General features: G+C 35.2%; 1 protein-coding gene and 1 long non-coding RNA gene across 3 annotated transcripts in view; one reads left to right on the forward strand and one right to left on the reverse strand.

Annotated features, from left to right (window-relative positions):
• Positions 1-16,284, reverse strand: part of LOC111946442 (NLR family CARD domain-containing protein 3-like) — a 128,457-nt gene that overhangs the window by 79,194 nt on the left and 32,979 nt on the right. The window lies entirely within an intron of this gene.
• LOC144990308 (uncharacterized) lies at positions 11,325-14,814 on the forward strand. The gene is made up of 3 exons (XR_013654311.1): positions 11,325-12,683; positions 14,304-14,366; positions 14,585-14,814. It is a non-coding gene; the product is annotated as an uncharacterized LOC144990308 (long non-coding RNA).

Below are 16,284 nucleotides of genomic sequence, written 5' to 3' on the forward strand. Positions count from 1 at the left end.
GCCATTTTAGCATCATTTTCAAATTTTCAACAGTACATCCTTTTTTTCAACAATTTTAGCTTTCACGCTTAACTCCATCTACAAATTTTGACCTGTTTCGGTCATTCTACTTTTACAATGTTCACCTTTGACTTTTGGTCCTTTAATTTTTCAAAATATTCCAGGATTTTCCAGGACATTTCAGCCATTTTTTCAACAATTTTTTTAGCTTTCATGCTTAACTCCTTCTACAATGTTTGACCTATTTTAGACATTCTACTTTTACAATGTTCAGCTTTTTCATCATATTTCTGCTTTCATTCAGCAATACAGCATTCAACCCTGCATTTTCTTCTGGAAATGCAGCTCCTTCTAGTTGGTTGAATGCTATAAAGCATTCAACCCTTTGTTTTCCTGTTTCTCTTTATTGGTTGAATGCTATAAAGCATTCAACCCTTTGTTTTCCTGTTTCTCTTTATTGGTTGAATGCTGTAAAGCATTCAACCCTTTGTTTTCCTGTTTCTCTTTATTTATTATTTATACTATCTTCCGCCGTTTTTTGACACTTAACTCCTTCTACAATTTTTAACCGATTTTTACCATTCAACTTTTAAAATGTTCAGCTCTTTCAGCTCATTATTGCTATGACTTTTGGTACTTCTAATCCTTTTACTTTTTAAGATATTCCAGTTTTTCCGGGAATTTTTGCCCTATTAAAATGCATTGGGAAGTTATGGTGCACGAGGCGCCCTGTTCGACACCCGGTTTGGACCCTTAAAATTTTCTTCCAACCAACTTTTAAAATGTTCAACTCTTTCAACTTATTACAGTTATTACTTTTGGTCATTCAAATCATTGAACTTTTTAAGATTTTCCAGGATTTTTGCTCCATTAAAATGCATAGGGAATTCTTGTGCTTAACCTCTTTTACAGGTTTTTACCCTTTTTAACCATTTTACTTTTAAAATTTTGAGCTCTTTCAGCTCAGTTCAGCCATGTCTTTAACAAATTAAACTTTCTTCTAGCAATACAGCATTGAATCCTGTATTTTCTTCTGGAAATGCATCTCCTTCTACAATTTTTTTACGTCCACAATTTTTTTACCACCACTTTTGGTCCTTCAAATCCTTCGACTTTTCAAAAGGGAAAACTTTCGTTCGTTTTTCCACGTAAAATACGAACTGTGGCATGAAACCGTTTCAACTCGGCTTCGCCCACTAGAACGGTGCACGACAAGCCTTATTTATTTATACCGGCTGCATCGTAGTATAACTAAATTGTTAGCTCAGTGGCTAAGGTGAACGGTTTATCATACTGAGGTTCTGAGTTCAATTCCGGCATTTGTCTTTTTCTGCATGGTTTTTTACCTTGCCTTTCTTGATAACATTCAGTTCCACTCACCTAAATATATTTCGTTACATGGAAGAATTTTCTTTCAGGTGGTGTTACTCATAAGTTTTGACTTTTTATCCTTTAACTTTTAGGGATTTTCCAGGACAGTTCAGCCATTTCATCAGCAAGTTCAGCTTTCATTAAGCAGTACAGCATTCAATCTTTGACAACCTTAGTTTGATTCTTCCAGCCCTTACAACTTCCACACAATTTTAGCTAGAGACACCATTCAAACGTTAAAATGATCAGAGCAGCTTAAAGCACACACACAAACACTCGATGTATGTTAGAAAAAACAGTGGGAGCAAATCTAAGTTAGTTTTGATGTATTTTTTATTTTCCTCCTCGTAGCTGGAAGCTGCAGTTCAAACATGTGCTCCAGCCATCTTGTGAACAAACGTCAGGACCCTGGCCTTAGCCCCGCCCACGGCCGCTAAGGCTCATGGGAAGTGTTAATTCCCACACCATGAGTTAGGCGGCTGTTACGAGAAGTGACTATCATGTTGTTACTCCACATATATTACTGGTTAAATGACATTATAATGCGGGGTCATTCAGCTAGCTAGCTGATGATCAATATGTCTCTCCATTATACATGGATGACTGTGCTGTGATTGATGATACATGCACAGTTGGGAAATTTAATAATGTGGCACAGAATTTTACATGGTGCCCCCTACTGGATGAGATTACTGTATGTCTACTTTAGTTTTAAATGATCAATGCATTAGACTGTACCATCAAGGTTTGAAATCATTAAGACATAGGGAGGGTTTGGCAGCCATTTTGTGTTTTCAAATTTGATACCTTTGTTGCTTTTAACTTTCCTACGTTTGACATGCCTTTAGCTAGAAACACCGTTCAAACATTAAACTGCTCATAAGACTTTGTATTTCAATATAAGTTTTGAAATTATTATGGGATGGCAACACCAACTACGGTTTTCGGCCATTTTGTGCCTAAATGTGAGGCGATTTTAAACTGTTTTTTTAAACCTATTTTAACCATTTTACTGTTGCTATGTTAAGATCTTTCAGCCTAATCCTTTCAGCTATTACTTTTGGTCTTTCAAATCCTTGAACCTTTCAAGGTTTTCCAGGATTTTCCAAGATTTTTCCTCCATTAAAATACATTGAGAATCCTTGAAAACCTTTGGTTCTTTCAACCATCATAACTTCAACATGCCTTTAGCTACAGACACTGTTCAAACATTAAATTGATCACAAGGCTTTGGAATATAAAATACGTTTATAAATCATTATGGGATGTCGACACAACCTACTGTTTGGTGGCAATTTCATTACAAAATCTGAAGCAAATATTGCAATAAACTTCATCCATGGCTAGAACCGAACATATTGAAATTCACTGGATCTGGACATATAAGGAATGTGGGCGTGGTTAGCAAACAAACTTTGTTGCTAAGGACGTCCAAAGGTTTACTTTTTCCAATTTGTCTGAAACTAATGTCGATTTGTTCGTCATCCCCAGGCGACCCAAACATAAAATGGTTGCTATGGAGATAAAATTAATAGAAAAGCCGCCATTTTCAAAAAAGTGGATATTCTGTCAACTTAGAACATGTAGTTTTACCAATATGATACTCTAAAACAATGTGTTTTTTTGAGTCAGTTGATGATGCTGATTTCAGTGCTAGCTCTTTTAGCTATATTAGCAACATCTTCACATTTTCAAAAGTTTAGCCATTTTTTCAACAATTTCAGCTTTAATGCTTAACTCCTTCTACAAACTTTGACCTATTTTAGCCATTCTACTATTACAATGTTCAACTTTTTCAGCTTATTCCTGCTAGGAGTTTTGTACCTTTACCTTTTCAAGGTTTTCCAGTACAGTTCAGCCATTTCTTCAGCTAATTCAGCTTTCATTCAGCACTACAGCATTCAACCCTGCATTTTCTTCTGGAAATGCAGCTCCTTCTAGTTTATTATTATTATTATTTATACTATCTTCCGCCGTTTTTTGACACTTAACTACTTCTACAATTTTTAACCGATTTTTACCATTCAACTTTTAAAATGTTCAGCTCTTTCAGCTTATTATTGGTATGACTTTTGGTTTTTCAAATCCTTTTACTTTTAAAGATATTCCAGTTTTTCCGGGAATTTTTGCCCTATTAAAATGCATTGGGAAGTTATGGTGCCCGAGGCGCCCAGTTCGACACCCGGTTCGGACGCTTCAAAATTTTCTTCCAACCAACTTTTAAAATGTTCAACTCTTTCAACTTATTACAGTTATTACTTTTGGTCATTCAAATCATTGAACTTTTTAAGATATTCCAGGATTTTCCAGGATTTTTTGCTCCATTAAAATACATAGAGAATCCTTGTGCTAAACTTCTTTTACAGGTTTTTACTTACTTTAACCATTGTATGAAACAGTTCAGCTCATTCCTTTACTTCAAATCTTCAAATTTTCATTAATTCAGCCATTTTTTCAATAATTTCAGGCCTTGTTTAACTCCTTTTACAATTTTTTTACCTCCAAAATTTTTTTTACCACCACTTTTGGTCCTTCAAATCCTTCGACATTTCAAAAGTGAAGGCTCATGGGAAAGTGTTGATTCCCAAACCATGAGTTAGGTGGCTGTTACGAGAAGTGACTATGATGTTTTTGCACCACATAAGTTAGTGGTTAAATGAAAATATAATGCTGTATCATTCTGCTAGCTAGCTGATAATCAATATATCTCTCCATTATACATGGATGTGTATGCAAAACCTCATGGCACATGCATAGTTGAGAGAATTGGTCTTGACGCTTTGCATTTGCAAGATTGTCTCCTGCTGCAGGATGTGGCTCCACTTTTACTGTCAAATGATTAGTGCTTTGTATTACAACATCAAGGTTTGAAGTCATTATGGGATGGAGACTGTTTGGCAGCCATTTTGTGTTTTTCAAATCTGAAGCCTTTGTTTCTTTAAACAAATATAACTTCAACATACTTGTAGCTAGAGACATCGTTCCAACATTAAAATGATCACAAGGTTTTGGACTATTAAATACGTTTAGAAATTATTATGGGATGTCGACACAACCTAATGTTGGTTGCCTTTTTATGACAAAATCTGAAGCAAATTTTTGCTCCATTATATTACATAGGGAATTCTTGTGCTTAACCTCTTTTACAGGTTTTCATCTATTTTAACCATTTTACTTTTAAAATGTTCAGCTCTGTTCAGCCATTTCTTTTACAAATTAAGCTTTCTTTCAGCAATACAGCATTCAACCCTGCATTTTCTTCTGGAAATGCAGCTCCTTCTAGTTTATTGGTTGAATGCTGTAAAGCATTCAACCCTTTGTTTTCCTGTTTCTCTTTATTGGTTGAATGCTGTAAAGCATTCAACCCTTTGTTTTCCTGTTTCTCTTTATTTCTTTATTATTATTTACACTATCTTCCGCCGTTTTTTGACACTTAACTACTTCTACAATTTTTAACCTATTTTAACCATTCAACTTTTAAAATGTTCAGCTCCTTCAGCTTATTCCAGCTATGACTTTTGGTTTTTCAAATCCTTGTACTTTTTAAGATATTCCAGTTTTTCCGGGAATTTTTGCCCTATTAAAATGCATTGGGAAGTTATGATGCACGAGGCGCTCGGTTCGACACCCGGTTCGGACGCTTCAAAATTTTTTACCATTTTACTTTTAAAATGTTCAACTCTTTCAACTTATTACAGTTATTACTTTTGGTCATTCAAATCATTGAACTTTTTAAGATATTCCAGGATTTTCCAGAATTTTTGGCTCCATTAAAATACATAGAGAATCCTTGTGCTTAACTTCTTTTACAGGTTTTTACTTACTTTAACCATTGTATGAAACAGTTCAGCTCATTCTTTTCCTTCAAATCTTCAAATTTTCATTAATTCAGCCATTTTTTCAATAATTTCAGGCCTTGTTTAACTCCTTTTACAATTTTTTTACCTCCAATATTTTTTTTTTACCACCACTTTTGGTCCTTCAAATCCTGCGACTTTTCAAAAGTGAAGGCTCATGGGAGTGTTGATTCCCAAACCATGAGTTAGGTGGCTGTTACGAGAAGTGACTATCATGTTTTTGCACCACATAGGTTAGTGGTTTAATGAAAATATAATGCTGTATCATTCAGCTAGCTAGCTAACTGATGATCAATATATCTCTCTATTATACATGGATGTGTTTGCAAAAAGTAATGGCACATGCATAGTTGAGAGAATTGATCTTGAAGCTCTGCATATGCCAGAATATCTCCTGCTGCAGGAAGTGGCTACACTTTTACTGTCAAATGATTAGTGCTTTGGATTACAACATCAAGGTTTGATGTCATTGTGGGATGGAGACTGTTTGGCAGCCATTTTGTGTTTTTCAAATTTGAAACCTCTGTTTCTTTCAACCAATATAACTTCCACATACTTGTAGCTAGAGACACCGTTCAAACATTAAAATGATCACAAGGCTTTGGACTATTAAATACGTTTAGAAATCATTATGGGATGTCGACACAACCTACTGTTGGTGGCCTTTTTATGACAAAATCTGAAGCAAATATTGCAATAAACTTCATCCATGGCTGGAACTGAACATATTGAAATTCACTGGATCTGGACATATAAGGAATGTGGGCGTGGTTAGCCAACAAACTTCGTTGCTAAGGACGTCCAAAGGTTTACTTTTTCCAATTTGTCTGAAACTGACGTCGATTTGTTCGTCATCCCATGCCGACCCAAACGTAAAATGGTTGCTATGGAGATAAAATTAATAGAAAAGCCGCCATTTTGAAAAAAGTGGATTTTAAGTCAACTTAGAACATGTAGCTTTTACCAATATGATACTCTTAAACAATGTAGTTTTTTGAGTCAGTTGATGATGCTGATGCTAGCACTTTCAGCCATTTTAGCATCATCTTCAAATTTTCAACAGTACATCCATTTTTTCAACAATTTCAGCTTTCATGCTTAACTCCGTCTACAAATTTTGACCTGTTTTGGTCATTCTACTTTTACAATGTTCACCTTTGACTTGTGGTCCTTTAACTTTTCAAAATATTTCAGGATTTTGCAGGCAGTTCAGCCATTTTTTTTGAACAATTTCAGCTTTCATGCTTAACTCCTTCTACAATGTTTGACCTATTTTAGACATTCTACTTTTACAATGTTCAGCTTTTTCATCATATTTCTGCTTTCATTCAGCAATACAGCATTCAACCCTGCATTTTCTTCTGGAAATGCAGCTCCTTCTAGTTTCTTTATTATTATTTACACTATCTTCCGCCGTTTTTTGACACTTAACTACTTCTACAATTTTTAACCTATTTTAACCATTCAACTTTTAAAATGTTCAGCTCCTTCAGCTTATTCCAGCTATGACTTTTGGTTTTTCAAATCCTTGTACTTTTTAAGATATTCCAGTTTTTCCGGGAATTTTTGCCCTATTAAAATGCATTGGGAACTTATGGTACATGAGGTTCGCGGTTCGACACCCGGTTCGGACGCTTCAAAATTTTCTACCTTTCAACTTTGAAAATATTCAAATCTTTCAACTTATTACAGTTATTACTTTTGGTCATTCAAATCATTGAACTTTTTAAGATGTTCCAGGATTTTTTGCTCCATTAAAATACATAGGGAATCACTGTGCTTAACCTCTTTTACAGGTTTTCACCTATTTTAACCATTTTACTTTTAAAATGTTAAGCTCTTTCAGCTCAGTTCAGCCATTTCTTTTACAAATTAAGCTTCCTTTCAGCAATACAGCATTCAACCCTGCATTTTCTTCTGGAAATGCAGCTCCTTCTAGTTATTATTATTATTTATACTATCTTCCGCCGTTTTTTGACACTTAACTACTTCTACAATTTTTAACCTATTTTTACCATTCAACTTTTAAAATGTTCAGCTCTTTCAGCTTATTATTGCTATGACTTTTGGTACTTCTAATCCTTGTACTTTTTAAGATATTCCAGTTTTTCCGGGAATTTTTGCCCTATTAAAATGCATTGGAAAGTTATGGTGCAAGAGGTTCCCGGATCGACACCCGGTTCGGACACTTGAAATTTTTCTACCATTCCCCTTTTTAAATGTTCAACTCTTTCAACTTATTACAGATATTACTTTTGGTCATTCAAATCATTAACATTTTTAAGATATTCCAAGATTTTGCAGGATTTTTGCTCCATTAAAATACATAGGGAATTCTTGTGCTTAACCTTTTTTACAGGTTTTCACCTTTTTTAACCATTTTACTTTTAAAATGTTGAGCTCTTTCAGCTCAGTTCAGCCATTTCTTTTACAAATTAAGCTTTCTTTCAGCAATACAGCATTCAACCCTGCATTTTCTTCTGGAAATGCAGCTCCTTCTCGTTGGTTGAATGCTGTAAAGCATTCAACCCTTTGTTTTCCTGTTTCTCTTTATTTATTATTGGTTGAATGCTGTAAAGCATTCAACCCTTTGTTTTCCTGTTTCTCTTTATTTATTATTCTTTACGCCTATCTTCCGCCGTTTTTCGCCGCTTAACTCGTTCTACAATTTTTAACCGATTTTAACCATTCAACTTTTAAAATGTTCAGCTCTTTCAGCTCATTCCTGCTATGACTTTTGGTTTTTCAAATCCTTTTACTTTTTAAGATATTCCAGGTTTTCCGGGAATTTTTGTTCCATTGAAATACATGGAGAATTTTTCGTGCAGAAGTTCACAGCTAAACTCCTTCTACAATTTTTCACCTATTTTAACCGTTTGACTATGACAATGTTCAGCTCTTTCATCTTATTCTAGCTATGACATTTTGGTTCTTAAAATCCTTGAACTTTTCCAGATATTCCCGGATATTCCCGGATTTTCCAATCTTTTTGCTCCATTGGCCACACCTTTGCTTCTTTAAACAATTGTAACTTTAACATTCTTTTGGCTAGAGACACCGTTCAAATATTGAAATGTTCACAAGGATTTGGACTTCAACATAAGGTTCAAAATTATTATGGGATGGCAACACCACCTACAGTTTGGCGGCCATTTTGTGCCAAAATGTGAGGCAATTTTAAACTTCTTCAAACTTTCACCTATTTTTACCATTCTACTATTACAATGTTCAACCCTTTCATCTTATTCCTTTCAGCTATGACTTTTGGTCCTTCACATCTTTGAACTTTTCCAGATATTCCCGGATATTCCCAGATTTTCCAATCTTTTTGCTCCATTGGCCACACCTTTGCTTCTTTAAACAATTGTAACTTTAACATTTTTTTGGCTAGAGACACCGTTCAAATATTGAAATGTTCACAAGGTTTTGGACTTCAACATAAGGCTCAAAATTATTATGGGATGGCAACACCACCTACAGTTTGGCGGCCATTTTGTGCCAAAATGTGAGGCAATTTTAAACTTCTTCAAACTTTCACCTATTTTTACCATTCTACTATTACAATGTTCAACCCTTTCATCTTATTCCTTTCAGCTATGACTTTTGTCCTTCAAATCTTTGAACTTTTCAAGATTTTCCAGGATTTTTGCTCCATTAAAATGCATAGGGAATTCTTGTGCTTAACCTCTTTTACAGGTTTTTACTTTTTTTAACCATTTTACTTTTAAAATGTTGATCTCTTTCAGCTCAGTTCAGCCATTTATTTTACACATTAAGCTTTCTTTCAGCAATACAGCATTCAACCCTGCATTTTCTTCTGGAAATGCAGCTCCTTCTAGTTGGTTGAATGCTGTAAAGCATTCAACCCTTTGTTTTCCTGTTTCTCTTTATTTATTATTCTTTACGCCTATCTTCCGCCGTTTTTCGCCGCTTAACTCGTTCTACAATTTTTAACCGATTTTAACCATTCAACTTTTAAAATGTTCAGCTCTTTCTGCTTATTTGTGCTATGACTTTTGGTTTTTCAAATCCTTTTACTTTTTAAGATATTCCAGGTTTTCCGGGAATTTTTGCTCCATTGAAATACATGGAGAATTTTTCGTGCAGAAGTTCACAGCTAAACTCCTTCTACAATTTTTCACCTATTTTAACCGTTTGACTATGACAATGTTCAGCTCTTTCATCTTATTCTAGCTATGACATTTTGGTCCTTCAAATCTTTGAACTTTTCCAGATATTCCAGGATATTCCTGGATTTTCCAATCTTTTTGCTCCATTGGCCACACCTTTGCTTCATTAAACAATTGTAACTTTAACATTCTTTTGGCTAGAGACACCGTTCAAATATTGAAATGTTCACAAGGATTTGGACTTCAACATAAGGTTCAAAATTATTATGGGATGGCAACACCACCTACAGTTTGGCGGCCATTTTGTGCCAAAATGTGAGGCAATTTTAAACTTCTTCAAACTTTCACCTATTTTTACCATTCTACTATTACAATGTTCAACCCTTTCATCTTATTCCTTTCAGCTATGACTTTTGGTCCTTCACATCTTTGAACTTTTCCAGATATTCCCGGATATTCCCAGATTTTCCAATGTTTTTGCTCCATTGGCCACACCTTTGCTTCTTTAAACAATTGTAACTTTAACATTCTTTTGGCTAGAGACACCGTTCAAATATTGAAATGTTCACAAGGTTTTGGACTTCAACATAAGGTTCAAAATTATTATGGGATGGCAACACCACCTACAGTTTGGCGGCCATTTTGTGCCAAAATGTGAGGCAATTTTAAACTTCTTCAAACTTTCACCTATTTTTACCATTCTACTATTACAATGTTCAACCCTTTCATCTTATTCCTTTCAGCTATGACTTTTGGTCCTTCACATCTTTGAACTTTTCCAGATATTCCCGGATATTCCCAGATTTTCCAATGTTTTTGCTCCATTGGCCACACCTTTGCTTCTTTAAACAATTGTAACTTTAACATTCTTTTGGCTAGAGACACCGTTCAAATATTGAAATGTTCACAAGGTTTTGGACTTCAACATAAGGCTCAAAATTATTATGGGATGGCAACACCACCTACAGTTTGGCGGCCATTTTGTGCCAAAATGTCAGGCAATTTTAAACTTCTTCAAACTTTCACCTATTTTTACCATTCTACTATTACAATGTTCAACCCTTTCAGCTTATTCCTTTCAGCTATGACTTTTGGTCCTTCAAATCTTTGAACTTTTCCAGATATTCCCGGATATTCCCGGATTTTCCAATTATTTTGCTCCATTGGCCACACCTTTGCTTCTTTAAACAATTGTAACTTTAACATTCTTTTGGCTAGAGACACCGTTCAAATATTGAAATGTTCACAAGGTTTTGGACTTCAACATAAGGTTCAAAATTATTATGGGATGGCAACACCACCTACAGTTTGGCGGCCATTTTGTGCCAAAATGTGAGGCAATTTTAAACTTCTTCAAACTTTCACCTATTTTTACCATTCTACTATTACAATGTTCAACCCTTTCATCTTATTCCTTTCAGCTATGACTTTTGGTCCTTCACATCTTTGAACTTTTCCAGATATTCCCGGATATTCCCAGATTTTCCAATGTTTTTGCTCCATTGGCCACACCTTTGCTTCTTTAAACAATTGTAACTTTAACATTCTTTTGGCTAGAGACACCGTTCAAATATTGAAATGTTCACAAGGTTTTGGACTTCAACATAAGGCTCAAAATTATTATGGGATGGCAACACCACCTACAGTTTGGCGGCCATTTTGTGCCAAAATGTCAGGCAATTTTAAACTTCTTCAAACTTTCACCTACTTTTACCATTCTACTATTACAATGTTCAACCCTTTCAGCTTATTCCTTTCAGCTATGACTTTTGGTCCTTCAAATCTTTGAACTTTTCCAGATATTCCCGGATATTCCCGGATTTTCCAATTATTTTGCTCCATTGGCCACACCTTTGCTTCATTAAACAATTGTAACTTTAACATTCTTTTGGCTAGAGACACCGTTCAAATATTGAAATGTTCACAAGGTTTTGGACTTCAACATAAGGTTCAAAATTATTATGGGATGGCAACACCACCTACAGTTTGGCGGCCATTTTGTGCCAAAATGTGAGGCAATTTTAAACTTCTTCAAACTTTCACCTATTTTTACCATTCTACTATTACAATGTTCAACCCTTTCATCTTATTCCTTTCAGCTATGACTTTTGTCCTTCAAATCTTTGAACTTTTCCAGATATTCCCGGATATTCCCAGATTTTCCAATGTTTTTGCTCCATTGGCCACACCTTTGCTTCTTTAAACAATTGTAACTTTAACATTCTTTTGGCTAGAGACACCGTTCAAATATTGAAATGTTCACAAGGTTTTGGACTTTAACATAAGGTTCAAAATTATTATGGGATGGCAACACCACCTACAGTTTGGCGGCCATTTTGTGCCAAAATGTGAGGCAATTTTAAACTTCTTCAAACTTTCACGTATTTTAATCCTTCTACTATTACAATGTTCAACCCTTTCAGCTTATTCCTTTCAGCTATGACTTTTGGTCTTTCAAATCCTTGATCCTTTCAAGATATTCCATGCTTGTACAGGATTTTCCAAGATTTTTGCTCCATTTAAATACATTGAGAATCCTTTTTTACCACCATTTTGGCCCTTCAAATCCTCTGACTTTTCAATAGTGAAAACTTTCGTTCGTTTTTTCAAAGTAAAAAACTAACTTTGGCATGAAATTGTTTCAACTCGGCTTCTCCTAATACACGACAAGCCTGATTAATGTATACCGGCTGCTTTATGTTGTCACAAAAGTGTTAGCTCACTGACTTAACAAGTGGGTTCATAATACTGAGGTTCCGAGTTCGAGGCTGGCTTTGAACTGCTGCGTTTGCATTCTTTTTTACCTTGCCTTTTTTGATAAAATTGAGTTCCACGAACTCAATTTTATTTCGTTACTGGAAGCATTTTCTTTCAGGTGGGGTTACTCATAAGCTTTGACTTTTTATCCTTTTACTTTTAAAGATTTTTCAGGATTTTCCAGGACAGTGCAGCCATTTCATCAGCAAATTCAGCTTTCATTCATTGTTCCTTTATCTTTTCAAGAACCTTTGCTTTTTCCAACCATAACAGCTTCCACACAATTTTAGCTAGAGACACCATTCAAACGTTAAAATGATCAGAGCAGCTTAAAGCACACACACAAACACTCGATGTATGTTAGAAAAAACAGTGGGAGCAAATCTAAGTTAGTTTTGATGTTTTTTTTATTTTCCTCCTCGTAGCTGGAAGCTGCAGTTCAAACATGTGCTCCGCAGCCATCTCGTGGACAAGCGTTGGGACCCGGGCCTTAGCCCCGCCCACGGCCGCTAAGGCTCATGGGAAAGTGTTGATTCCCAAACCATGAGTTAGGTGGCTGTTACGAGAAGTGAGTATCATGTTTTTTACACCCCATATGTTAGAGGTTAATGGCAATATTTTGCTGTGTCATTCAGCTAGCCAGCTGAAGATCAATATGCTTCTCAATTAGACTTGGATAAGTATGCTAAAACTAATGGCACACACATATTTGAGAGAATTGATCTTGAGGCTCAGCATTTGACATGATGTAACCTGTTGCAGGAGGTGACTCCACTTTTACTGTCAAATGATCAGTGCTTTGCACTATGACATCAAGTCATTATGGGATGGAGACTGTTTGGCAGCCATTTTGTGTTTTTCAAATCTGAAGCCTTTGATTCTTTAAATGAATATAACTTCAACATACTTAAAAATTAAAACACCCATTGGTTGAAACTTTGGAATACCTTATCATTGTCAGATGTATAAATAAAATTAAAGCAAAAAATTAAGTAATATTAACATAAATTGTGTTAGATAGTCATACAAATTTGAGTTGAATAAACTTCATTTAATGAGGTGTGATCAATTGGAGTGATTCAATTAAGTTGGATCAACTTTTATCTTTTGAGAGTGAGCAACAATATTAATTTAAAGTTGGGTCCAACTGCAGTATTTAGATTGAATCAACTTAAATTTATTAGTTTGAACCTAAGTACATTAAGTAGGACCAATATGATTCATTTTTGTTCAAGTAACGCTATCTAATCATGTGGAAATCATTTCCATAATTTTTTTTATGTTCATTCAAAGTGAACGTTTTTTGAGTGTAGTTTAGCTGCTTTTTTTTTATCCTTATTCAATAAAGGAACATAATGTTACACATTGTGTTTTCATATTTTAATGGAATGTGTATTATTTTGTATGACAGAGTACTAGGGCCCCACTGAGGAAAAAGGATAAAGTCGTAAATTTATGAGACTGGTTCTTTCTGCAGAAAAGCAACATATTCTTTTTACAGTTTTGATAGTTATGAAAATGTGATACTTCATATTCTGGCACATCAGCATGTCTTCGTTTATGAAACCATACTGAGGTACAATTTCACAAAATGCCCCACATCTGTCATTTTAACAACTGTCCTCCTTTAAAACAACTGGTTACAATATTATGACTCGTCTTTTTTTCCCTCTGTGGCCCTAATATTGTATCATTTTACATATAGCCTTATAGTCTATGGGAAACTGTAAATTATCTAATGATAGCAACATCATCTAAAACTCATTATTTATCCAAAATGATTGAAATTAATGATCACAAACGTTTGAATAATGACAGTGGGTCTAGTTATATGTGATAACAATGTATAGTGAGCAGTGAAATAACTATTGGTTTCCATTTGTGGCGACTGCTGACTGACGTTAGGGATGAGATTAAATAGATCCTGGAATTTAGCCCGGTCTGGAGCAGGCTAGCTCCACAGAATAAATCTCCATGGTAACTTATACCATAACATATCCTCCTGCCCCCTATCCAGCTTTAGTGCAACCAGATTGGGGATCAATTGAGCCAGGATCACCAAGATATCCTGGCTTAATCCCTTATCCTACTTTTGTGCAACAGGCCCCTGCACACAGATTTTGAATGAGCCATTATTTTTTTTAGCTTTATCAGTGATTATTGTATACTAATAATTCTTGTTTTTTAGCTGCAGAAGAAACTGCTGTCACCACATCCTCTGTTGAAAGGGAAAACGTTGATGCTGCTGCTGGTAAGTTCAAATCCCCCCAACATGGAACCTATATAAAACTTATTGCTTCATTATTACTGAAAAGAAAGTCATACATTTGGGCACACACACAGACAAAAGTGAAGGCTCTTCTTCCAACATTCTGCTTCCAGCGTCACAGCAACTGTTCTGTAGATTTGATGAGACTGTTTGACTTTTCACTTGTTGCTGTTGTTGAAGTTCTGTATCTCATGTTCCAGAGGCTCCAAGAGAGAAGTGTATGGAAGAGAAACCTACTGGATCCAAAATCCCACCAACCTCAAATCCAATTGGTCCAGCTGAATGACCAACCACACTCTCTGATCCAGAAAGAATGGATTTGGTGCAAAGAGGTCCTTTTAAGACTGAGAAAGACTCTGACTTTCCAAAACCACCCTCAGTGAGCTGTTGTGTTCTTTATTTTGGATTGTTTTATCATTATATGATTTTCTATTAATTATTAATATTAATTAATATATATATATATATATATATATATATATATATATATATATATATATATATATATATATATATATATATATATATATATATATATTATATAGGGAGAGAGAGAGATGATTTTATATATAATTTTTTACAAAATATTTTTGTTGAATTGCTGTTTTATCTTTATTTATATTAAGCTTTAATCGTTTCTTTATTTCTTTTTTTATTGTTTTTTGTAAATGATCACCCCATACAGTATATTGAACCACTTTTCTCCGTTTATCTCTGTTTCAAACTGGACAAGACTGCGTGTGTAAACTTCTGTCCAATCAGAAGGTCTGAAGGCTGGTCGTTGCCTAAACCTGCTAGAAAACCCCGGTGATACCACCTCAAAATCTAATTGGCTGAAAGAAATGATTGACAGACATTGAATTTGGTCAAAACCATCACCTTGCCTGGCAGCAGAGGACAGCTGAAATGTGATTGGTTAAATGCTCCATTGTGAAAACCTTGCCCAGCAACAGTGTGTCCGGCACGTGAGGGATGCGTAAGAAGTATTTAAGTCCAGTGGCGGCAAAATCGGCACTTCGAAGCTGAGCTGACAAGAAGCTGGAGGTAAGTCACTTCAAAGAAAGAAAAAAAAGGAGGAATTTGTTTAAAAATTCTTAATTTCATATTTTTCTTATAAAAATGGACACTTAATGTTTATTAATACTATTTCTGAAAGTTAAATTTAGTTTTCCAGCAGTTTTTTCTGTGTGTCTGATTTTTTTTTATAATATAAGGCTTGACTGTTTCAGGGTTTTCACAAAACTAATGTCTTTTTTTATATAGCTAATATTAATATATGTATTTTAATGTGTATGGGTATGTGAAGCAGTTTATTTTAAAGCGAGTAATAACAACTTATATGAAATTATGGAGTAATAACTGAAGGACAATGTTAGGTAACTTTTGCTGTCTTTTCTCTTTTTTTCCTCTCATCTCAGAATGGCACTCAGCCAAGTTTTAAACAGTAGAAAGAGTGGCCCATACGCAGCCCCCCCACCGCTGCATATACATATTTTGAAAGAGAAGGAAAAGTCCCAAGTTATTTCTTGGGACTTTTCCAACAGTTCAGTTGTTCCACAAATAAAAAAACAAAACAAGGTGGTTATCATCAGTGATGGTCAGTCGGTTGCCAAAATGACCTTATTTGAGGAACTATCCTCTAAAGTCTGCGTGGGGAGGAATTACATCATGAAGGGATATAAGCTGCAGGGAACATATCCCCCCTATGCAATTCTCCCCACCCCCCACACGGCCTTCTACTGGACTTCACCTGTTTCAGTGACAGAGTCACTGAAAGAGGAGGCAGACCGACTCCTGGATCCACCGTCCATTTTAACACCCCTGATGAACCTGGACCAGGTGGAAGGTCAACCCCTCCTCACTTTCGAAGGAAAAGTTTTGGAGGTAAGGATGTACAAGT

The sequence above is a fragment of the Oryzias latipes genome, chromosome 2 (genome assembly GCF_053564925.1).
Source record: "Oryzias latipes strain Hd-rR chromosome 2, Olatipes_Hd-rR_3.1".
Taxonomy (NCBI): Eukaryota; Metazoa; Chordata; class Actinopteri; order Beloniformes; family Adrianichthyidae; genus Oryzias; species Oryzias latipes.